At 35.1% G+C, this 20,520-nt stretch overlaps 1 protein-coding gene and 1 pseudogene across 1 annotated transcript in view; both read right to left on the reverse strand.

Moving 5' to 3' along the window:
- The window catches only part of CRYAA (crystallin alpha A), a 78,770-nt gene that overhangs the window by 39,175 nt on the left and 19,075 nt on the right, over positions 1–20,520 (reverse strand). The window lies entirely within an intron of this gene.
- Positions 13,815–14,166, reverse strand: LOC140503082 (large ribosomal subunit protein eL34-like; annotated as a pseudogene).

The following is a 20,520-nucleotide window of genomic DNA, read 5'->3' on the forward strand; positions in this document are numbered from 1 at the left end:
CCTTGCTTTGCCTACGCCTGGAACGCTCCATCTCATAGTAGTCTTATCTTCCTTCAAGGCTTCTGCTACCTCCTGTGCAAAGTCTTGAATCCTTCTAGATTCAAGTGCTCCCTTCCTCAAATTATCTTATATTTATTTATCCATGGACATGTTATTTTCCCTAAGTAGAAAGTTCATGATATGGGCTTTTTATTTTTTTTTTTACATTTTATCTTTCTATTCCCAGTGCCAAACACAGATGTTTAATGAATGCTTGTCAAATTTAAGGGAATTGAGCACTGTGAAAGCTGCAGTCGGTTGACACTGCTGATGTCAGGATTTTATGTCAGCATATTATAAAATCCTGTCCAATTAGCTTATAGAGGGCTCACACTGTAACCCCAGTTGGGCTGTTTTCTGCAGTTACCCAGTTACAATTATCCAATATAAATAGGGATATGGTCCATTGAAACTAGAACAAGATGTTGGAATGATGAGCTCTGATCCCTACTAGCATTCAGAGACTGTATAATCTTCTCAGAAATGTTGTAGAAGGGATTCCTGCAACAAGTTGGAATGGTAAGTAGATTATCTCTCAAAGAAACTGAAAAACAGAAACAGTCATTGATATTCAATTGAATTCAATAAATATTGAGTGCCTACTATGTACTAGGTGCTGGAAATATAAAGATAAAACAATCCCTAACCTGCATTGCACTTGAGGGTTGCAGTATGTATACAGATAAGTGTAGAAAACTATTCTGTACTCTGCTTTTGGGGTCCAAACCTACCAGAAACAATTTTTAATGAATTAAACTAATCTAAACATTTCTGCTTAGAAAGATAAGGAGGACCAAAGATAGACATACCTTATGACTGAAAATTTCACTAAGACAACACTATAATAACTTCAAACTATAGTGAAAATTCCAGTTAAAACTAAGAAAAAGTTCAGCCTTTAGGTAATACTTTCAGCCAAAAAGGTCACCCTAAAACCATCCAATGCCTCTTTGGCAACAACCTATTACTCCTTTCTACCTGGCCAAAGGAAAACTCAAAAGATACTTCCATTAACTAAAGTTATCAAAGGTTACCAACTACTAGGGTAAGTATGTCCATTTGACAAAACTTATAAGATATAACTACAAAGCAACATGGCAGAAATCAGGTTTATACCAGCATCTTCTACTTTAATTAGCTGTAAATGGATATATGCCCTAAGTAAAACCCTGTCTTAGAAAAAGAAATTGAAAAAGCCAAATATGGACTCCCTAGAAAAAATTCCCAGGACCAGATGGACTGGCAAGTGAATTCTCCCAAACATTTAAAGAACAATTAATTCCAACACTATGTAAACTATTGGAAAGGGTAGATAAAGGAGTCCTACCAAATTCCTTTTATGACACAAATATGCTTTTGATACCTAAATCAGAGAGAGCAACAACAGAGAAAGAAAACTATAGACAAAATTCCGTAATGAATATTGATGCAAAAATTTTAAATAAATTACTAGCAAAGAGATTACAGCATTATATCACAATGATCATACACTATGACCAGGTCAGATTTAAACCAGGAATGCAGAGCTGGTCCAATATTAGAAAAACTACTGGAATAATTGACTATGTCAATAACAAAAACAATAAAAATCATATGATTATCACAATAGACATAGAAAAATTATTTGACAAAATTCAACACCCATTCCTATTGTGGCAGGATATAAAATGAACCCATACAAATCATCAACATTCCCATATACTACCAACAAAACACAGCAGAGAGAGACAGAAAAAGAAATTCCATTTAAAATAACTTCAGACAATATAAAATACCTGGGAGTCTAACTGTGAAGACAAAACTAGAAATGATATTAATACAATTATAAAATACGTTTCACACAAATGCAGATCTAAACAACCAGAGTAAATATTAATTACCTATGGGTAGATCTAGCCAATATAATAAAAATGACAATTCTACCTGAACTAATTTACTCATTTAGCACCATACCAATTAAACTGCCAAAGAATTATTTTCTAGAGCTAGAAAAAATAATAACAAAATTTAACTGGAAGAATAAAAGGTCAAGAATAACTGGGGAATAATTTTTTTTAAATGTGAAGGGAGGCAATTTAGCAGAACCAGAATTCAAATTAAATTACAAAGCAGCAATCATCATAATGATCTGAAACTGGATAAGAAATAGAATGGTGGATCATTGGACTAGATTAGGTACACAACTGTTGTTGTTCAGTCATTTAGTCATGTTTGACTCTTTACCACTTTCTATAGGGTTTGCTTGGTCAGCTGCGTGGCGCAGTGGATTGAGTGCTGTGCCTAGAGTCAGGAGGAACTAACTTAAAAACTGGCCTCAGACACTTACTAACTAGCTGTGCAACTCTGGGCAAGTCACTTAACCCTGTTTGCCTCAGTTTCCTCATCTATAAAATGAGCTGGATAAGGAAATGGCAAACCACTCCAATATCTTTGCCAAGAAAATCCAAAAAAGAGTTGCAAAGAGTTGGATATGACTGAAAAACGACTAAACATGTGCACAGTACACAGTAGCAAATGACCTGAGTAATCTAGAATTTGATAAACCCAAATATCCAAGTTTTGGGGGCAATAACTCACTATCTGACAAAATTTGCTGAGAAAACTGAAAAATATGGCAGAAACTAGACATAGTCCAACATTTCATACTGTATCAAAATGGGCACATGATTTAGACATAAAGGATGATAACAATAAACAAATTGGAGAATTGTGGAAAATTTTACCTGTCAGAATTATGAGTAAAGGAAGATTTTATGATCAAACAAGAGATGAGGAGAATCACTGAAAGTATAATTTTGACTATGTGAAATTAAAAAGGTTTTGCACAAACAAAATTAGAAGGAAAGCAGGAAATTGGGATAAACTTTTTACAGTAAGTTTCTCTGATACAGTGCTCATTTCTAAAATATGTAGAGAACTGAGTCAAATTTATAAAAATAAGAACCATTCCCCAACTGATAAATGGTCAAAGGATATGAACAAGGAGTTTTCAGAAGAAATAAAAGCTATATCTATTCACATGGAAAATGCTGTAAATCACTCTTAGTTAGAGAAATGAAAATTAAAACATCTCTGAGGAACCACCTCACACCTATCAGATTGGCTAACATGACAAAAAAGAAAAATGAAAAATGCTGGGTGGAATGTGGAAAAAATAGGGACACTAATGCCCTATTGGTGGAGTCATGAACTATATGCTTTTAGAAACATTCTGGAGAACAATTTGCAACTATGCCTAAAGGGCTATAAAACTGGGTATATACTTTGAGCCTACACAAAACTGCTACTAGGTTCTATATCCCAAAAAGATCAAAGAAAAAGGAAAAGAATCTATACATACAAAAAATATTTATAGCAGCTCTTTTTGTGGGAGCAAAAAGTGGAAATTGAGGGGATGCCCATGAATTAGGGAATGGCTGAACAAGTTGTAGTATATAATTGTGATGGAATACTATTGTGTTATAAGAAATGATGAGGGAGATGGTTTCAAATAAACCTGGGAAGACATATATGCATTGATGCAGAGTGAAGTGGGCAGAACCATTTTAACAATGATCAACTGGGAAAGACTTAGCCACTTTCATCAAGACAATGACACAAGATAATTCCAAATGACCCATGATGAAAATGCTCTCTACCTTCAGAGAGAGAGCTGATGAACCCTGAATACTAATTGAATATATTTTTTCTACTTCCTTTATTTCTCTTGCTTTTTTTGCAACATGGCTAATATGGAAATGTGTTTTGAGTGATTTTACATGTAGAACTGATATATTGTTTGCCTTCATGAGTGGGGAAGGGGTTGGAGGAAGGGAGAGAATCTGAAACTCAAAATTTTAAAAATAAAACAAATGTTTAAAATAAATAATAAATTAATTTAAAATATTAAGACATATGTTATTTGAGGTGAAAAGGCACAGGGTTTGTCCCAGGGCTTTTCAATCATACATGATTGACTATGTCTAAAAGTATGGTCTGAATGGTACTCTACCAATCAGTGTATTAGGAGATGGTGATGCTTTTTTACAAATAGAGGTAGAATTAATCTCATTTAATTCAGTTTCTCCTGGGGGGACAGGGCAGCGTAAGAACACTCCAAAAACATTTGTGTCCATCGGTTTTGAAGAACCTCTGCTTCATACAACATGTGTTGTGGGGCACATAGACCTGTCTCACCCTTTAGTTCAGTATTTCCCACAATAAAAAACCCTCATAAAAGTGTCTGTATTCATCCTTTGTTTTTGAAGAAGACCATGACATGAGAGAAATGAAGACATGACTTGCACTTGACTTTGCTTTGAGGGAGGGAGGCTATGCAAGGTCACCAACCTCTCTTTCTCCTCCTAAGCCATCTCCAGTCATCCTGATGAATAAAGGTGTGCAGATGAGCAGAGAAGATATAGCCTTGGACTGGTGTTATCATGTGTTTGAGGCAAGTTATTCAAGGTCTCATGTCTGAAAAACAGGTAAAATGCTCCCTCTAGTGTTTTTAATGGAGAAGGGGAAAAAGACTGCAGCAAATTTTTTTTTTATAAAGGTCTGCTATCTAAATTATAAAGGCATATGAATAGGCAGTTTTCAGTGGAAGGAATTAAAGTTACCAACAATTATGTGAAAAAAATGCTCTAAATCACTAAAAATGAGATATATAGAAATTTGAATAACTTTGGTATTGCATATCACTCATAAGATTAGTAAAGAAGACCCTTCCCTTCCAAAAAGGAAAATTAATTAATCAATAAACATTAATTAAGGACTTACTCTCTTACTGTACTTAAGGCACTGTGCTAGATGCAAGGGATAAAAGTATAATGAATGAAACAATATATACTCTTGAGGAATGTACAGTCTAATGAGGAAGGCAAGTATATATACACACACACAGCACAAACATAAAAGTGAATAAATAAAAACATGCAAAGCAATCAAATATGAAGGAGTTTAGGAGGGGAAGCACTAATAGTGTGGGGAATCAGGGAAGGCTTCAGGTGAAACATGGTGCTGAAGTTGAGTCTTAAAGGAAAAGACAGACCCTATAAGAGAGGTAAGTGGGGAGCATATTCCAGGTGTAACAGAGGTGTGCTCCATGGTAACTGTACGAAGAGAGATATGACTCCTGTCTATCTGAGAGACTCTGCATACACCTGAAAGTGGCTGAGAGGGAGAGAGAGAAACAGACAAGGTGTGAACATTTGAATGGTCAACTGAAGCCCAGAGCTGCAGTCTTGTATGGGAAGTTGACCTATTATGTTCCTTGTCCTTCAGCATGTGAAAACCTAAGCATCGTTGAGAGTGAACTGCCCCATTGGGAGATAGTTCTCTCTCCTGGTCTGAGGTGAAATCTTGTCCTTCTAGCCAAAGAATTCCTGTGTGTGTGTGTGTGTGTGTGTGTGTGTGTGTGTGTGTGTGTGTGTACGTATATATACTATGCATATTTGTAATCTGTAGAACTTCTCTAATTTCTGCTTACTGTTTTGTTTGATTAAATGGCCCTACTCACTATTTGTGGTGGAATTTTTTATGTTACCAGAATTCAGTGGAAAGAGGTTAAGCTAGTGAGTATATTCCCCTTTGAGAAGAACTAGGGGAACAACTTTCCTTCTGAACAGAGATTTACCAGACTTGAGGTATCTAAGGTATAGCTTACAGATATAAGTCTAGCCCTATATTCATCTTGGAGAACAGAGCAAAGATCATCCAGCTTCTATAGTCCTGGATCCTGTCTGCCCCTCTCTCCAGTTAATCTTGTATTTGTTGTTCAGTCATGTCTGACTCCGTGACCCCATTTGGGGTTCTCTTGGCAAAGATACTTTGAGTAGTTTGCCACTTCCTTCTCCAACTCATTTGACAGATGAGGAAACTGAGGCAAACAGTGATAATGACTTGCCCAGGGTCACACATATAGTAAGTGTCTGAGGTGAGATTTGAACTCAGAAAGATGAGTCTTCCTGACTCCAGGCCAGTTGTTTTATCAGCTGTACCACCTAGCTGCTAACACTGACCATCAGCGAAGCTGCCAGCCTACAAAGTAGGGATATGGGGTATCACAGGTAGAGAGAAAGTAGTTTGTCCAATAAGGTGGGAAAAATAAGTTTTATAGGCCTTTAAAACCAGTTTCTATTTTATCCCAGTAGTAGGAAGCCACTGGAGTTAAGCATGGGAGTCACATGATCAGATATTCAGAGCATGTAGAGTAGATGGAGTGGTGAGAATTGAAGCAAAGAGACCAGTTCAATGATGTTGCAATGATCTAGACGAGGTTCCTAGGGCCTAAACTGAGGTGAGGCTGCTCATGTGGAGGGATGAGGTCAGGCGTGAGAGATACTGCAAAGGTAGAAGTGACAAGATCACCCCACAGCAAGTGGACAAGTCAAAGGACTCCTGCGACTTCACAAACAATTCAGAAAACACATAATGAATTTAGAATAGCCATAAATAGCTAATGTCATTCTACTCCTTCTCCAATGATTCCCACTTGTCTCTAGGGTCCTGAAGTCCTCCAAACTCAGTACTAACCCATAGTTTATACTCCTTTCAAGAGGGAACTAACTGCATTTGCAGGTACTAGACAGGTAATATTCTCGGGAGTCCTTTCATCCTATAGAAGCCAGATGAGGAATTTAACTCCCCTAGATGGAAAATATATTTCTGGGTGCTAGACAGGAAATTTCTCTTCCCATTGGACATACACCAAAGAACTCAGGGTAGTACAAGAGGTCCACATCCTTACTAATCTATATTGTGACGTTAGCCCCTGGCCAGTTCTTCTCCAAGGACCAAGAACCACATGTCTGATCATCTTTCTCTAAGAGGCATGCTCGAAGAATTTTCATTCCCCTTTATTTTATTTTAATGTTTTCAATTGGGTTTTATTTTGAAATCCACACTCTCTTTTTCCCACATCCCCGTATACACACACACACACACACACACACACACACACACACACACACACACACACACACAAAACCCTCTCTCCTTCATTTAGAACTAAGAAAAAGACCATCTGGTGTGAGAAAACAAAGCACCTAGCTGCTAACACTGACCATCAGCTAAGCTGCTGGCCTACAAAGTCAAAACAAAAAAAACTCCAGCATTGACATGTATACATAAATATAAACATACATATGTATACACACATATATATTTGTATACATGCATGCATCTCCATATGTATTTACATACACATATACATGTATATACATGTATTCATACACACATGTAAGAGACATATATCAACCTGTACTCTGAGACTGGGTAACATGCTTCATCATGAATCCTCTGGAATTGTGGTTGATCATCATCCTGATCAGAACCGCTAAGTCCTTCAAAATTGATTGTCTGTACAATGTTGCTATTATTATATGAATTGTAGCTTTTGGGCCATGGTCAAAATACAGCTGTACCCAATAGCATATTAATACACTGTTTTTGAACACCCCCTTTAGAATTTGTTGTTTCCCTTTTTTATCAACTTTGTCAATATGTGAGATGAGACCTCAGAGTTATTTTAACTTACTCTTCACTAATTATTAATATTTCGAGCATTTTTTCATATGACTATTGATAGCTTGGATTTCATGCTCTAAAAACTGCCTAAGTGATCCTTTGACCATTTATCAATTAGAGAGTGGCTTTTATTCTTACAAATATTAATTAGTTCTCTATATATCTGAGAAATGAGGACTTTATCAGAAAAATTTGCTGCAAAGATTTTTTCCCCTAGTTTCCTGCTTTTCTTCTCATTTTAGCTACATTACTTTTGTTTGTACAAGACTTTTTTAAATTTTACATAATTAAATTAGGCATTTTGTGTTCTGTAATCAGGAGAAAAACAATGGTATACTGAACTAATTGGAAATATCTCCAATTTACCACCATTACAGATAAAGTGACTCTTGATTTTAGATAAATATTATGTATCATATTAAAGAAAAATACATTAACTCCTATGCCTTCCAGTGATTTTTTTTAAAAACCAGAAATGATCCTTATATTGTTAAAGTTTTTTTCTGTTACCTGTTAATATAATTATATTATTTTTGTTATTAACATGGGGAGTTATGCTTATCATTTTCCTAATGTCGAACCAGCTCTGCATTCTTGCCATAAATTGGATCTGGTCCTAGTGTCCAATTTTTGTGATATGTTGCTGTGGTATCATTTTAATATTTTAATATTTTTCTGAATATTCATTACAGATATTTGTTGATAGTTTTCATTCTTTGATTTGACTTTCCCTAGTATGGGTATCAGTACCATACTTGTAAAAGGAATTTGGTAGAACTTCTTCTATTCCTACTTTTTCAAACATGTTATGTAGTATTGGCATTAACTATTCTTTAAATGTTTGATAGATTTCACTTTTGAATCCACCTTGTCCTGGGTTTATTTTTTTCCCCATCCTGGGAATTCATTTATGGCTTATTTGATTTATTTTTGTAAGACTGAGTTATTGCAGTCTTTTATTTCCTGTTCTGTTAATTTGGAAAGTTTATATTTTTGTAAATATTTATCCATTTCATTTAGACTGTTGGTTTATTGAGAAATAATTGAGTGAAATACTTCCAATTTATTTATATTATTTCCTTTTTATTGAATTCATTGTCTCATTTTGATACTGGCAATTTTATTTTCTTCTTTCTTTTCAAAAATCAAGTTAGTTAATGGCTTATCTAGCTTATTGGTTTTCTTTTTTAATCAACTTCCAGGAGAGGATTCTGGGAAGATGGCAGAGTAGGTCAGAAAACTTTTAGCTCTCCAAATTTCCTCCACAAAAAAAGACAGAACATCACCTCAGAGGCATAGAAATAAACATGTGGTAAAGCAGTTGTCCTCCTAAGACAATTTGAGAAGATCCCAGGAAAGACTCTACCTCAAGGATCTGAGGTTTGACCTGAGTGAAGTGCAAACACTTCCAGGCCAACTCTGTGGAATCAACAAAAAACAAATTCTGTGGGCAGCTGGGTGTAGAGGCAGTCTCAGCCTTAGAAACTTTCTTCTTGCAGACAGGTTTTTTTTTGGTGGGGGGGGGGGGGGTTCTCTAACAGCTGCGTAGAAGGTGGAAGGACCTTCTGCTATGGAGGGAGACCAAACACAGCTGTGTTGACCAGATACATCCTCGGCTGTGACTGTGGGTAGGGAGGATGCTAGCATACACCTGGTGAGTTCAGTAGGAGGGGGTAGGGACACTGTTGGCTGTGGGCACTTATAGGAGAACAGGGTCCCTGGTTTCAGTTCTGGGGCAGAGAGGACAAGCTGTAGTTTGTAGCCACCAGAAGAATGGCAAGTAGCAAGATCTTTTGCAGGACAGTATGGCTGGGGGGCCCTAGCTGTGGCTTAGGACTGGAGAGGAAAGTCCAAGGTAGGGCCTCAAGACGGACCTCATAAAATAATAGTAAGAAGGACCTGAGGCTTGAGACACCATTCCTTATACTTCAAGACTACAACTTGATTACATTAATAGCTGCTAAAAACAAAATAAAGCAAAAAGAATACATTAATAAAAATGAGCAAGCAAAGGAGAAAGAACCCAATCATAGATAATTACTATGCAGATAGAAAAAAATCTGGTTTAATATTCAGAGAAAGATAATGGAGCTTTAAAAAGCCACTTCTTTTTCAATGAGAAACATCAAATGACCTCAACCACAAAAAAGAATTCTTGGAAGAATTTAAAAAGGACTTTAAAAATTAAAGCAGAAAGATCAAGAAAAATTAGAAAAAAATGAGTAATCCAAGAAGATCAAGAAAAATATGAAAAGAAAGTCAACCTTAGAGTTGAAATAGAGAATCAAAACTTAAGGAAGAAAATAACTTCTTGAAAATTAGAATTGGTGAAGGGACCAGGAAGACACCAAGAAATTCATAAACAAAATCAAAAGATTTAAAAAATAGAAGAGAAAGTGAAACATATCGTCAGAAAAACAAACAATCTGGAGAACAGACTGAGAAGATATAACATGAGAATAGTTGAACTTCCTGAAAATTATGATCAAAAAAAGAATTTTGATATGATATTACAAGAAATTATCAAATAAAATTGCCCTCAAGTTCTAGAAGAAGAAGGCAAAGTAGAAATAGAAAAAAATCCACCAATCATGACCTGAAAGAGACCCTAGGAGGACAACTTATAGGAATATTATAGCCAAGTTTCAAAACTCCCAGGTTAAGGAGAAAATATTGGAAGCAATATTTATTTTAAAATTATTTAAATATCATGGAGCTACAAATAAGAATTACCCAAGACCTAGCAGCTACTATGTTGAAGAACCACAGATCTTGGAATACTATCTTCCACAGAGAAAAACAACTGGGGTTATGACCAAGGATAACTTACCCAGCAAAGTTAAGTATAATCCTGAATGAAAAAAAAATGGACATTTAATGAACTCAAAGACTTTCAGCCTCTTGTGACAAAAACCCCAGAACTTAAGGGAAATTTTAACATGTAACATCCAGGAGAAATATAAGGTAAATCCCAATTATAAAGGACTCAATAAGGTCAAATTATTTACTTTGTACATGTGAAAATATTAGCAGTATTCTTGATTGTGATCATTATTTGGGTAGTTTGAAAGAATGGCTAAGTATAATGAGGTGATTCTAAAAAAATCAAACTGTATAGGGAGAGGTAAAAAGGGGCAATTATTTCATGCAAATGAAAAATAAAAAAATGATGCAGAAGAAGCTAGTGGTAGAGAGGGCAGGTAGAGCTAGAACCTTACTTTCAGTAGGAATGGTTTAAAGAGGGAATAACGTATGTATCTAGAACGACATAAAAGTTTTCTAAATTCAGAAAGAAACAAGAGGGCAAGGGTATAGAGTGGGGGGAGAGGATAATGGAGGGACTCTTAGAGGGTAGGTAGTTAAGGAATAGGAGGGCAAGATAGTGGGTAGAAGTAAAGCAGAGGAGTGAGGAGGGATAGGGTAAATAGAATGAGGATAGTGAGGAAAAATAGGAAGGAAGAAAATATGCAAAAAAGTAACTGTAGATTAGAATGTGAATGGGATGAATTTACCCATAAAATGGAAATGGATATCATTAAAAATTTGAATTCAACAATATGTCACTTTCATTATGAAAATGAGAAATACACACAAAGATAAAAATAAATGGCAGGAGTAGAATTCATGTTAGTATATTAAAAATGTAGAAGAGCTATACTATGTATCAGCAATATTATTCAATATGGTTTTAGAACATTTAAAATACCTAGACAGTATAAAGTACCTGAGCATATATTTACCAAAGAGATACAAGAACTATATGAACATCAACCTAAAACACTTTTGTACAAATGAACTCACATCTAAATAAATGAAGTAATATTTATTGTTTATGGGTAGGTAAAGCCAATATAATTTTTAAAATGACAGTTTTACCTAGCCAATCCATTTATTCAATGTCATTCTAATTAAATTATTAAAAAATTATTTTACTGAGTTAGAAAAATAATAACAAAGTTCATTTGGTAGAAAAAAACATCAGGACCTTCAAAGAAACCAGGGGACAAAGATGTAAAGGAAGTAGATTCAGTAGTATCAGACTTTAAATTATATTATAAGACAGAGAATTGCTGAAGTGTAAAAAGGATAATTTTAATTATTTTAAATTAAAATTTTCTTATAAAAATAAGACCTATGTAGCCAAGAATAGAAGGAATGTGGAAAATTATGGGGGGAGAGAACTTTCATAGACAATCTCTCAGGATGTGATTGGGTTGGAATACTGCTGAGCTGAAAGGAATGATGAGCTGGTTTATTTAGAAAACGTGTAAAGACTTGGGCTTATGAAGGAAGATGCTAATCACCTTCAGAGAAACAGATGATAGAAGAATATGAGCATAGTACAGTTTTACATATATGTGAATGAGTGTCTATGTGTATATATGTGTGTGTATGTGTGTTTATAGAAATATATGTATATCCATGCTTAATTGTAGCCTTCTTTGGGGTGGTAAGGCGAGGGAAAGGAAAAAATAAAGTAAAAAGTATACAGCAAAGAACAAAAGAAAACCAACAAGGAAGCCATGTAAAAGCTGGGCAGCTTTGAAAGCAACATGTATTATTTATATAGGTTTTCTTGAAATGGAAATGTATTGTTTTATATTGAATCCTCTCTTGTGTTCTGCAGAGTACATGGCAATATTTTTTTTCTTTTCTCATTTTGTATTTAAGTTTAAATTTTAAGCCCACCCCCAAAAAAATCAGCTTCTAGTTTTAAATACAATGGCTTGTGTGTTTTTGTTTTGTTTTGTTTTTGTTTTCAATTTTGTTAAGGTCAGGATTTCTATTTTGGCATTTTATAGGAAAGAAGAGATGAATTTGTTGGTATTTTAGATGTTTCTAATTGCATCCCCAATTCATTAATCTGTTCTTTTTATCTTTTATTAATGAAAGTGCTTAGAGACATACATTTTTCACAAGTACTGTTTTGGCTGTATCCCAAAAATACTAGCATGTTTTCTCATTATTGTCATTATTTTTAATGAAATTGTTGATTATTTCAATTGTTTCTATGATTTGTTTTTGACCTATCCTTTCTTTTGGATTAATTTATGTAGTCTCCAGTTAATTTTTAATTGTTTCTTTGGGAGTCATTTATTGAATATAATTTTATTGGGTTGTGGTCAGCAAGAAATAGATTTAATATTTCTGCTTTCCTGAAATAATTTGCAGGATTTTTAATCCCCTAATACAAGGTCAATTTTTGTGAAAGTGTCATTCTCGGTACTTTTTGACCTAGCAATACAACTACTAGGTCTGTATCTCAAAGAGATCAAATAGAGAGGAAAAGTACCTATATGAACACAAACATTTATAGCAGGTTTTTTTGTGATAGCAAAAATTTGGAAATTGGAGCGTGACCATCAATTGGGGAATGGCTGAATGAACTGTGATACATGATTTGTGATGGAATACTCTTGTGCTGTAAGAAATAATGAGCAGGATGGCTTCAGAAAAACATAAGAAGATTTAAATGACCTGGTGCAAAATGAAGTGAGCAGAACCAGAACTTTGTGCATCGTTTGTATAAACTTTTATTTCTACAACAATTATGTGAAATAACTTTCCCCATTCCTCTTCTCCATCCTCTCTAAGTATTCCTACTATTCTCTTATTCTTTCCCTTTTTTAAGGTCCTTAAAACATAACAGAACCATTCACTCACAAGCCTACTGTCTAATTAGATTCCCTATATGACCCCTGATGATTATAGAATTCTGAGGGTAACTTAGAATGCGATCAGTTTTTTCCTTATTTAGTTCTTTTTCACATGTTTATCGTTTCATGCTTCTCTGTGCTTGTATGTCAAAGTTTCTGCACAGCTTTCTATGCAGTCTTTTTTAATTAGAAGTACTCTTATATTAAACATCAATTTCTACCTTTGTAGGATTATACTCAATTTTTCTAGGTAAGTAATTCTTGGTTGTAAGCCTAGATCTTTTGCCTTATGAAATCTGGTATTATAAGCTCTCCACTGCTTTATAGTGATCTCTGCTAAATCTTGTGTGATCCTGATCATAAGGCTATCTCCTCAGTACATGAATTTCTGTCTAAGTACTTACAGCATCTTTCCTTTGATCCAGAAGCTCTGGATTTTGGTTAAAATGCTCCTGGGAATTTTCATTATGGGATTTCTTTAAGGAGTTGATTGAATGACTCTATTTCTACTTTATCCTGTGGTTCTAAGAGATCTAGGAAGTTTTCTTTTATGATTTTCTTTTTTTTTACATTTTAATTTTTTTTAATATTCAGAAAACATATCTATTTTTATTCACTTTTTTGACTCTGTGCTTGTGTCTTCAGCACATTCACAACGATTTTCTTCTCAATCAGGAAAGAACATTTGATTCAGTCACAGACACATTTAGCACACATGGAGCTACCACAAGCCCTGCTGATATGTTTTTTTTGTCTTTGATAGCCTCATAAGAAGTTTAGATCTCACTGCACAAACCCCTCTAAGTCTTCCTGGGCACACACCACAGGCTGATTTGGGTGCTTTTCCAACTTTCTTGGTACGAAGGTAAACAATTCTGTTACCTGGGATTCATGACAGCCATGTTTTGTTGGAAGCTGTATTGTAGGACAGCCTATGGAGATATGTCAGACACTGAAACATTTTTAATTTCTGTCAGATCCATCACTGGAAGACATGATTTTCTGAAATATAATGTCTAGAGTTTTGGGGGTTTTTTTGGTTTGGGTTGGGTGAGGAGGGGTTGGCCATGACTTTCAGCTAATCCAATGAGCCTTAAATTTTCTCTTCTTGATCCTTTTTTTCCTGAGTAGCTAAGTGGCACAGTGAATAGAGTGTGAGGCCAAGAGTTAGGAAGATCTGAATTCAAATCCAGCCTCAGACACTTTCTGGTTGTAACTCTGGGCAAGTCAGTTAACCTTGTTTGCCTCAGTTTCTACATCTGTAAAATGAACTGGAGAAGGAAATGGCGCACCATTCCAGTATCTTTGCCAAGAAAACCCCACAAGGAGCCATGAAGAGTCAGACATGATTGGAAATGGCTTAAACAATGGTCTTTTCTTCCAGGTCAATTGTTTTTGCTATGAAATATCTTACATTTTCTTCTATTTATTTTTGATCCTTTGACTTTGATTGAAAATTATTTGATGTTTCCTGGAGTCATTAATTTATATTTAATCTATTCTAATTTTCAGGGAGTTTTTTGCTTGGGCAAGTTTTTATATCGCTGATAATTCCCTTTCCAATTTTATTATTTCATAGCTCTCATTTCTTTTCCCATTTTTTTCCTCTAGCACTTTAATTTGGTTTCTTAAATCATATTTAACTCTTTTTTAAAAACTCTTCTTTTATCTCATCCAAGAATTCTGGTTAGGTTTATACCCAAATTGTATTTTTATTTTGAGGGATTTGGGATGGATTAGGACAGCAAGTGAGTAATTGTGAAAATTGAGTGAACCACAATGACTCTTATCTTGTGAATCAATTCTGGAGCTAACTCAGTTCCCTTTCTATTCAATTATGGGTTTAGTCCAACTTCTGTCTTGTGAGAAAACTTTATTCAATTGTGTGAACTGAGAGAAAACCTTATTGTATTGTTTGAACCTAGCCCTGCATTGCTGGAAAGCTGAACCAGCTCTGCTTGCTGTTTACTAAGTAAATAGCAAACTGACCAGAAGCTCAGTCAGATACAAAGATTGATGCAAGCAAGGAGTTATCTCACAACTACACAGCTCAGAGAAAACTTGCCCCATTCTGATCAATCAATTATTGTTTCCATGTTCCTTTTACTGTTCACAGACACCTGGGGAGAGTGGTACACCTCTTTTTGAATTGAGCAAGTTGCATCTGTTCACTCTCCCCTCCCAACTTGGAAAGTCCCTAATATTTTCTCCAAATAGAAATCAGACAACCCAATGTTGTAATGTTTCCTTTTCACTAATTGTTCTTATTTGATTCATTGATTTTAAGGTATAAAAATCTGTCTTCCCCTGTATTTGGAATCCAAAGCCAAAGCTGAGGAGGCCTGGTCCCAGTTTGTTGAGCAATTGACATATACTGCTTAATAAATTGATATGCTCATCTGGACATCATACTAAAAAGCAAAAATACCATGTTACTGACAAAGGCCCATTTAGTCATAGCTATGGTTTGTATGTATGTATGTATGGCTATGAGAACTGGACTATAAGAAAAGCTGAGTACTACAGAATCTATGCTTTTGAACTGTAGAGCTAGAGAAGACTTTTGAGAGTCCTTTGGACAGCAAGGAGATCAAATCAGTCAATACTTAAAGAAATTAATTTGGACTATTCACTGGAAAGTCAAATACTGAAGCTGAAGCTTAAATACTTTGGTCACATAATGAGAAGACAGGACTTATTGAGAGAAAAAGAAACCTGATATTGAAAATGATTGAAGGTAAAAGGAAAAGGGGACAGAAGAATATGAGATCATAGACAGTGTCATGGAAACAACTACCATAAACTTGGACATACTTTAACAGATAGTGGAGGACAGAAGGACCTGGCATGCTATAGTCCATGGGGTCATAAAGAATCAGATACTACTGAATGACTGAATGACAGTCATTTGACTGAAAGATTAAATTGTTAGGCAAATTGCATCCTCCTCACTTTCCATCCCTGCCCCCAAGGAACTCATAGACAAAAGGAAAGACTCTATGTACACCAAAATATTTATAGCAGCAATTTTTGTGGTAGCAAGAAACCAAAAACGGTGGGGGAGAGGGAGGGAGAGAGAAGTAGATGACCATAATTGGAGAATGGCTCAACAAATTGTGGTACATGAATGTAATGGGATATACTGGGTGATAAGAAAAAGCAACCATGATAAATACAACCACAAAATAGAAACACTGAAAGACTTTTGTGAACTAATGCAGAATGAAGTAAGGAGAACCAGGAAAACAATGCACAGCTACAACAAATGATATGCCCCTTACACCACATGGAGTCTCATTATACTCTCTCCATCATTATTATTATCATTATATTAGGAAAGTGGAAGAGATCTGAGTTTGGGGGGAAAGATAATAGGTTTTGCTTTGGACATGTTGAGTTTGAGATGTCTATAGAATATCTTGTTTGAAATGTCTAGTGTGCAGTTGGTGATATTGGACTAGTACTAGATAAATAGAACTGGGAATGATCTACATAGAGATGGTAATTGAACCCATGGGAGCTTACGAGAATATCCAGAGAAGAGGTCTACAACAACCTTAAGGCATACCCACAGTTAGGAGGAGGCAGGAAGAGAACCAAGAGAGGGGTCACAAAAACTGAAAAGAATTCAGAGCATCCAGGAAGATAAATTTCTCAAGTGTCAAATGCAGCAGAGAAATCAAGAAGGGTGAGGATTGAAAAAGGGACCTAGGTTTAACAAATAAGAGTTCATCAGTAACTTTAGATGGAACAGTTTCAGTTAAATGATGAGGTGATTGGGAAAGAAGGATTAGACGAGTGGCACTGGGGACGTTGGTTTGTTCTTCACCAATAAAAGAAAAAAAATTGCAGTTAACCAGAAAGAAAGAGTTCAAGTATCAAGGAAACACTGGTAGGATCATTAAAAAACTGTGCTTCAACTACTATAAAGGAGAGAAAATCTTGAATGTGATTATCCAAAGGGTAAAAAAGTAATGACTAACAAACAAAAATATCTTATTCTTCAAGACCGTATAATCCTGATTATAAGAGGGGGAGGAGAGTGATGGACTTTTAAGTATTCTTAATGAAAAGAAAAAAAAATACAAGAGCCAAAAGAAACATGCAAAGGCCAATATATTTGAACAAATTAGAAGGGACTAAGTGATAATTAATTGTATTCTAATAGGAAGAAAAAACTTCCCTTCAGAGCTCCACTATCTTCCAGAGTCACAGAGGAATTTGAGACAAAGGGTGTTTTTATTCATTTTGCAGGTTTTAAGAGAGAAAAGAAAAGGAAGGGGAAACAAAATATATTAGGGAACAAATAAGAAATAATGAGAAGGAATTTAATATTTGTCATAAGTGAAAAGTGTGAATAGAGGAATATACGAACATGGAGGAAGAGGAAAGGAGTGAACTTCACTCATACAAACAATACACACACATATACATACAAATAAAAAGTTTGTTATGAGAGTACATTAAAAAAGGAAACAGTAGGGATAGGGAGAGTATTGTTTAGGAAGAAGGATTGGAAATTAGAAACAAAACAAATTTTAGCTTTGGACTATGGATAATAAATAGAGCATTAAAAGGAAAAAAGAAAGTGTAAGAATTGGTGATTGGGGACTGGGATAGTTGAAGAGATGAGAGGCAACAGAATAGGAGCAGAGAACTTCAATTATATATTACTAGGGTTGATCACATTCATGAGTGTGCTAGAAACAATTCACAACAGCTGGAAAGAGTTGATTGCTAAATGTTCAGTGTGAGCACTTCTGCCATAGAAATTGGCAAATGCTACAAATCAAGGCTTGATTTATTGTTTTGTTGATAATCCAGACTTAAGTGATGTTGTTGTTGCTACTGGTCCTTCATTCTTGAAAAGGACCAATAATGTCAGAAGAGTTATGTCTTGACTTGCAAGTGAATTGGCTTTAAGTGAGAAAAAGCTATGCAAAGTCATCAGTCTCACTCTCTCCTTCAGAATCATCAGATTCCAGTGGCAAGACATAGGTCAAGATGATTGAAGATGACGCCAGATTAAGTGGGAGACCTTGACCCTTACAAGCTAATGTCTTTTCCAGATCTCCATTTGTCTGAGGCAATACTCATTCAGTAATTAAAGACTAGGTTAAGAATGGAGGTATAAGATGACCTAGCTCATGGCCTCAAGGTCACAGGTTCCCCACTCGTCTAGTCTGACTTCACAAAAGAAGTCTGGGAGGGTAACACCCTCAGAGTTTCTAGCCAGAACAGAAACAATTGCTATTTACACTCACTCTGAGCCATCAGAGTTCAAACAGAGTCTTAATCTGACTCAGACCCTACCTAGGCAGGGAAACCCATTGTATTCTACTCAGGTTTTGGGGAATAAACTCTTTGATTAAATTGCCCAAGACTAGAGGTGATTTGGAAGTAAATCATTTGATCAAAGTCAAATCCCCCAGTCTCTTATTAGAATAGGCTCACCTCTCAATTATGATATTCCCTTTCATTGCTTGCTAACCAATTAGAGTCAATTACCACCCTCAGGAACACCCACATTTCCAAGGTTATAGAAGCTTGAGTGGGTTCCATGATCGGTCTCTGACATTTAAGAGTGTCACTGATCCCTTTTATTAATAATATGCTACCATTATTAATAATGCTAGGGACATATTATTTGCCCATCAGTGAGAGTCAGGGTGATTTGGGTTTACAGGCATAGTCAGTTCCATTTGAAATCCAATGGCCTTCACCAAAGTCTGGTTTTCCAGAACCATATTTCAAGAAATCATAAATGAAAACTACAGGAGACAAAAAAGTTAATTGTCCCAATTTTTTGAAAAAAATGATAAAATAAATAAGTTGGGAAGAAAAAAAATCTAGCCCCCAAGCGCCAAGATACCTTTTGAAGTATAAAGAGTCAAAAGTGATATTCTTTTGGACGGAGCACACACATTCAAGAGTATGACTCCTCATGTGGACAGAGGTTGGGAGAAGGAGGAAGAAGGGCACAACATTGATCAAATACCCATTCTTTTACTACCTTTTTTTTTCTGTAAAGGAAGAAGAGGGGACCAAGAAAGGTAGATGAAGTTATGATGAAGGGAAATGAGAAATTAATAATCATAACCCTGAGCATGAATATGTGATGTATAAAAAAATTTAGACAATTTCTGGGTAACTAATCATTTTATTAATAATGCTAGCATATTATTAATAAAAGGCATCAGTGACACTCTTAAATGTCAAAGACCAATCAAGGAACCCATTCAAGCTTCTATACCCTTGGAAATGTGGGTGTTCCTGAGGGTGGCAATTGACTCTGATTGGTTAACAAGTAATGAAAGAGAATAAATATTATAATTGAGAAGTGAACCTATTCTAATACGAGATTGGGAGATTTGACTTTGATCAAGTGATTTACTTCCAAATCATCTCTAGTCTTGGACAATTTAATCAAAGAGTTTATTCCCCAAAACCTGAGTAGAATACCATGGGTTTCCCTGCCCAAGTAGGATCTGAGTCAGATTAGGAGAATATTGATCCAATCTCATCATCAGCAATGTATTTTAGATGCTGGTTTGGCCAAGTACTAGAGAATAAGGTTCAGAGAGGGATAAATCCTGAGTCTCCCCACTATTAACAATTAGTTATTTAATAAATATTTCTCCCAAATGGGAAGAATGAATTCCCTCATAAAATGGAAAAGTATTACAGAACGGATTTAAAAGCAAAATCCACTATGTTGTTTATAAGAAACACATTTGGAAAACAAAGATTCACACAGAATTCAAATGGAAGGCTTAACTTATTTATTATGCCTGAGGTAAACTAAATTATTTTGCCTTAGGTAAACTTAAAAAAAAATCAACAGCAGTAGCAATAGTAATCTTCTAGATCAAATCAATCAAACAACAAACATTTATTAGATATTAACTATGTGCCAGGAGCTGTAAGCACAAGAAAACATAGAAAAAAATGGACCTTTCTTTACTAAGATAAGAAATAGCTACCTAAAATCAAGAGCTACAATTATCTGTAAGGGAGAAATTCTATGACCATTATTAGCTGTATTATTTTATATATTCCTAGAAATGATAACTACAGCAATAAGACAAAAAGAAGAGAAAAGTTTAGGTAAAGAAGAAACACGAACATCAGTTTTACAGATGTTATCTACTTGCAGAACTCTATGGATTAATTTCTAAAATTAAAAGAATTGATAATTTCAACAAAGTAGTAGTATATAAAAAATCCACAAAAATCTTGTCTTTCTATTATCAATAAAGCCCTATAGGAACAGTGAGAAAGATAAATTTCATTCAAAATTACTACAGTTATTCAT

This window comes from Notamacropus eugenii, chromosome 5 (assembly GCF_028372415.1).
Source record: "Notamacropus eugenii isolate mMacEug1 chromosome 5, mMacEug1.pri_v2, whole genome shotgun sequence".
NCBI lineage: Eukaryota > Metazoa > Chordata > Mammalia > Diprotodontia > Macropodidae > Notamacropus > Notamacropus eugenii.